Here is a 6,000-nt window from a genome sequence, read left to right as displayed (position 1 = left end):
CTGACCGAAAGGTTGGTGGTTTGAACCCATCAGCTGCTCTGCAGTAGAAAGACATGGCAGTCTGCTTCTGTCAAGATTAAAAAAAACAAAAACCAAACCCACTGCCATCAAGTTGATTCCGACTTCTATGAGTCTGTCAAGATTACAGCCAAGAAAACCCTATGGGCAGTTCTACTCTGTCCTACAGGGTTGCCATGAGTCGGAATCAGCTCGATGGCAATGGGTTTGGATTTTGGTTTGATTGTTGGATGGAATCCCTGGATGGTTAAGGGCTCTACTACTAACTGAAAGGTTGGCAGTTTGAACCCACCCAGAGGCGCCTTGGAAGAAAGGCCTGGTGATCTGCTTCGGGAAGATCACAGCCTTGAAAACTCTATGGAGCACAGTTCTACATAGATGGGGTCACCATGAGTCGGAATTGCCTTGACGGCAAGTGTTTTTTTTTTTTTTTTGGTTTACTGTTAAATATTTAAATTTTTTCCAGTTTGGGAAATTATGAATATTTAGGCCCAGAAGGCTTTTCTGGGGCCTTGTGTTTTACTCCTTGGATGGGACAGCTCTCCACCCTTAACTTCAACAAGGCCTGGGGTGGTGTCAGCAGACCACCCCTCTGGAGACAAGGTTGATTTCTCAGCTCCCCACAACTCCCATTAGCCAGCAAAGCTGCAACGTGAATCAATGATCCTTTCTTTCCTGTCACAAAAGTTACCTGCATGGCATGAGAAGCAAGTTCTAGGTTAACTGGGAGGTCAGAGGCCACCGGATGGTCTCTCCCACTGCATTTCCATTTCTTCCAGTCAGTTATGTTTCAAAAAAACAGCATTGGGTCTTGGCCTGAGGAGCAACTGGGGTAGCAGTTGCCGGGATGGGGAGGGGAATGACCTCTAGAGCTGAAGTGGCTGAATAGATTTTGCTGAAACCAGAAAATTGACCATATTTTCCCTTGCTATTTTGGTTTCATGAGGCACAAGTTCTTTTGAGACAATGAGGATGAAGAAACCCTCCAAACTCAGTCTGTGGTTGGAAACAACATGAGTAATGTTCTTCTAGCAAACCTCAAGGGAGGAGAAACACATATTTGAAAAGCTGAGGACCTAGGAAAGAGAAACCCTTCATCTGGTCTGCATTAAGACATCGTTTTTTTGGCTGGCCAGTGTGGCCTTCTTGCAGCTCATGGGCGCCAGGATGCCCTTCCAGGACACAAAAGGACAGACCCATTTCTGGTGTTTGCCCAGATTCAGGGACACCTTGTAACATTTTCTTTTATTGAGGTAAAATTTACATAACAAAAAATTAACCATTAACCATTTTAAAATGTACAACTCAGTGGCATCTAGTACATTTACAATGTTGTGCAACCATCACCTCTATCTAGTTCCAAGACATTTTCATCATCTCCAAAGGAAACCTTGTACCCACTAAGCGGTCACTTCCCATTCCTCCTTCACCCTAGCCCCAGGCTAATCAGCTTTCTGTCTCTATGGATTTGCGTATTCTCAACATTCCATATAAATAGAATCATAGGATATGTGACCTTTTGTGTCTGGCGTCTTTCACTCAGCATAATGTTTTCAAGGTCCATCCATGTTGTAGCATGTATCAGTACTTCATTCCGGTTTATGGCTGAATAATATTCCATTCGTCAGTTGATGGGCACTTAGGTTATTTCCACCTTTTTTGCTATTTTGCACATGCATGTATGTGTATTTGTTTGAGAGCCAGTTTCCAATTGCTTTTGGTATATACTTAAGAGTGGAGTCGCTGTGTCATAAGGTAACTCCATTTTACAACTTGTAAAATTTTATAGCTCACAAGTGAAGCCCATTTTTATAAAGTTTTTCCACTTAGACCAGTGGGTTTTGACTTTGGCTGCATATTGGAATCACCTGCAGAGCTTTAAAAATTACCAGGCCTGGTCCCACCCCTGAAGATTCTGATGGAATTGGTCTGGCAGAAGACTTGGGCATTTTGAGTTTTAAAAGCTCCCCAGGTGATTCTAATGTGAAGCCCAGGTAGAGAATCATTCTAGACTATTCATTGCAGTCTGTTGGTAGTAATAACTACAATAATCTGACACTTGATGTTTTGCTTTCCACTCTGGGGAAGATTTCCAGTTGGTCTTTGAAGGACCACGCCCTTGATGAGGTTTAATTCTGTGGCAACAGTGGCTCGTGGAGCCTGCTATTAGCTTTGCCCAGTGCTTTCACACCTGTTTCAAGCATTACAACTCACCTGTTCCTCATAATTGTCCACATGTTACAGATAAGAAAACTAAGCTACAGAGAGTATGTCTGAGGTTAAAAAAAAAACGACAGTATGAGATAACAGGGATGAGAAGTAGGGTCCTCAGAGTTTATGAGAGAACTTGGGTGAGAGGCCCAGCCCTCAGGGAGAGTGTTTCAAGACTGAATGCTCTAATAAGGCAAGACAAAGAAATAAAGGGCATCCAAATTGGAAAAGAAGTAAAGCTATTCCTATTTGCCGATGATATGATCTTATACATAGAGAACCCCAAAGATTCCATAAGAAAACTACCGAAACCAATAGAAAGATTCAGCAGAGTAGGAAGATACAAGATCAACATACAAAAATCAGTTGGATTCCCATACACCAACAAAGAGAACTTCGAAAAGGAAATCAGGAAAACAATACCATTTATAATAGCCCCTAAAAAAAAATGTTAGGAATAAATCTAACCAGGGGTGTAAAAGAAAACACTACTGTAAGAAACCAAAAGAGACCTACATAAATGGAAAAACATATCATGCTCACGGATAGAAAGACTCAGCAGTGTGAAAATGTCAATTCTACCCAAAGCAATCTACAGATATAATGCAATCCTGATCTAAATACCAACAGCATTCTTTAGCAAGATGGAAAAACTAATCACCAACTTTATATGGAAAGGAAAGAGATCCTGGATAAGTAAAGCATTATTGAAGAAAAAGATAGTAGAAGGCCTCACGCTACCTGATCTCAGAACCAATTATATAGTCATGGTAGTCAAAACAGCCTGGTACTGGTGCAATTACAGACACATAGACCAATGGAACAGAATCGAGAAGCCAGACTTAAATCCATCCACCTATGGTTAGCTGATCTTTGACAAAGGACCAAAGTCCATTAAATGGGGGGAAGATAGTCTTTTTAACAAATGGTGCTGGCAAAACTGGATGTCCATTTCTAAAAAAAAGACACAGGACCCATACCTCACACCATACACATACTAACTCAAAATGGATCAAAGACATAAATATAAAACCTAAAAAGTTAAGGATCATGGAAGAAAAAATAGGGACAATGCTAGGGACCCTAATACATGGCATAAATACAATACAAACCATAGCTAACAATGCACAAACACCAGAAGATAAACTAGATAACTCAGAGCACCTAAAAATTAAACACTTACTTTTATCAAAAGGGAAACCCTGGTGGCATAGTGGTTAAGTGCTACAGCTGCTAACCAAGAGGTCAACAGTTCTAATCCACCAGGCGCTCCTTGGAAACTCTATGGGGCAGTTCTGCTCTGTCCTATAGGGTCACTATGAGTCGGAATAGATGCGACGGCAATGGGTTTTGGTTCATCAAAAGACTTCACCAAAAGAGTAAAAAGAGAACCCACAGACTGGGGGAAAATTTTTGACTATGACATAGCCGACAAGGGTCTGATCTCTAAAATCTATAGAACACTTCAACATCTCAATAACAAAAAGACAAATAATCTGATTAAAAAATGGGCAAATGATATGAACAGACACTTCACCAAAGAAGGCATTCAGACAGCTAACAGACATATGAGGAAATGCTCGGGATCATTAGCCTTTAGAGAAATGCAAATCAAAACTACAATGAGCTATCATCTTGCCCTGACATTTCTGGCACTAATCAAAAAAACAGAAAATAACAAATGTTGGAGAAGTTGTGAGGAGATTGGAACTCTTATGCACTGCTGGTGGGAATGTAAAATGGTACACCCATTTTGGAAGATGATATGGTACCACCTTAAGAAAGCTAGAGATAGAAATACCATGTGATCCAGCAACTAAACTCCTAGGAATATACCCTAGAGAAATAAGAGCCTTCGCATGAATAGACATATGCACAACCATGTTCATTGAAGCATTATTCACAATAGCAAAAAGTTGGAAACAACCTAAGTGCCTATCAACAGATGAATAGATAAACAAATTACGGTACATACACACAATGGAATACTACAAAATGATAAAGAACAATGATGGATCCATGAAACACAACATGGATGAATCTGGAGGGCATTATGCTGAGTGAGGTAAGTCAATCACGAAAGGACAAATACTTGTACGAGAGCACTATTATAAACACTCAAGAAAAGAGCACACACAGAAAAAAAAATCTTTGGTTACCAGGGAGGGGAGGGCTGGGGAGGAGAAATCACTAACTAGAGAGTAGACAAATGTTAACTTTGGTGAAGGGAAAGACAACACACAATATAGGGGAAGTCAGCACAACTTGACTGAGGCAAAGTCATAGAACCTTCCTAGACACATCCAAACAGCTTGAGGGATTGAGTTACTGGGGCTGAGGGCTGGGGACCATGGTCTCAGGGGACATCTAGGTTGACTGGTATAACATAGTCCGTAAAGACAATGTTCTACATCCTACTTTGGTGAGTAGCATCTGGGGTCTTAAAAGCTTGAGAACGGTCATCTAAGATACATCTACTTTTCCCATCCTGTCCAGAGCAAAGGAGAATGAAGAAAACCAAAGACACGAGGAAAATATTAGTCCAAAGGACTAATAGACCACACGAACCACAGCCTCCACCAGCCTGAGCCCAGAACTAGATGGTGCTTGGCTACCACCACCAATGGCTATGACAGGGATCACAATAGAGGGTCCCGGATGAGCAGGAGAAAAATGTAGAACTGCAGTGCGATGGATCAATTTTGTGTAGTCTTCTAACTCCCACCCAAGTGATTGGGTGGGACTGTGCAAATAAGGTAAATGTGGCCCTCCAAGGGGATTGGTCAGTTTTGCCATCCTGCTAGGCTTAAAAGAGAGCCAATTCCAGAGCAGACAGAGGATCTCACTACCACCAAGCAAGAAAAGCCAATAGTGGAGAGTGTCCTTTGGACCTGGGATGCCTGCACCGAGAAGCTCCTGGAGTCAGGAGACTGAGAGAGAGAGCTGTAACACCAAAGATGTTGAGGAGCAGTGGCAGAGAAATGCTGGCAGGAGAGACGGGCAGGAGACGGCATGATGGGCTTCCCAGCCCGTGGAGTGAGAATGCAGTTGAGGTCCTTGGGGAAGGAGGCTTGCTGGTGGAGTAGGGTGTCCCTGGGCACTTGGTGGAGCTAGGTTTGCTGACTCACGGAGCTAGAGCTGAGCACTTTCGGGCCAAGGCTTACTGGTGGAGTGGGGTGCCTCAGGGTACTTATCAGCAGAGCTAAAAGAGATTTGCAACACTTGCCTGAGCTGGGCAGAGGCCAAGGGCCAGAGAGAGGCCTGCCTGCGGGTATGGCTGGGAAGAGGATGTCCTGATGGAAGAACTGTATCCTGAGCCTTCCTGAACCTGAATTGTAACCTGTTACTTCTCTAATAAACCCCATAATCATGAGTATTGTCTGTGAGTTCTGTATGGCCATTGCAATGAATTATCGAAACCAAAAGATTAGTAGAGAGTGCCAAGGGGCTGTGGGAGGGATGGTTGGTGCCAGAATTGATAAAGATGGTGGAGAGGGGAGACATGTCTAACCTCTGCCTCATAGGAATCAGCCTTGGGCTGTTGATCTTGATTCTCCTTCCCCTTCCTGAAGTTAGAGGTGGTCAGACTGTGCCCCCACGCATTTTTACACGAACAAACTTCAAATTCACAAAAAAAGACCAGACTTACTGGTCTGACAGAGACTGGAGGAACTCTGAGACTGTAGCCCCCAGACACCCTGCTAACTCAGAACTGAAGCCACTCCCGAAATCCACCTTTCAACCAAAGATTAGACAAGCCTGTAAAACAAA

The sequence above is a fragment of the Elephas maximus genome, chromosome X, assembly GCF_024166365.1.
Source record: "Elephas maximus indicus isolate mEleMax1 chromosome X, mEleMax1 primary haplotype, whole genome shotgun sequence".
Lineage (NCBI taxonomy): Eukaryota > Metazoa > Chordata > Mammalia > Proboscidea > Elephantidae > Elephas > Elephas maximus.
This window is presented reverse-complemented; position numbering follows the sequence as displayed.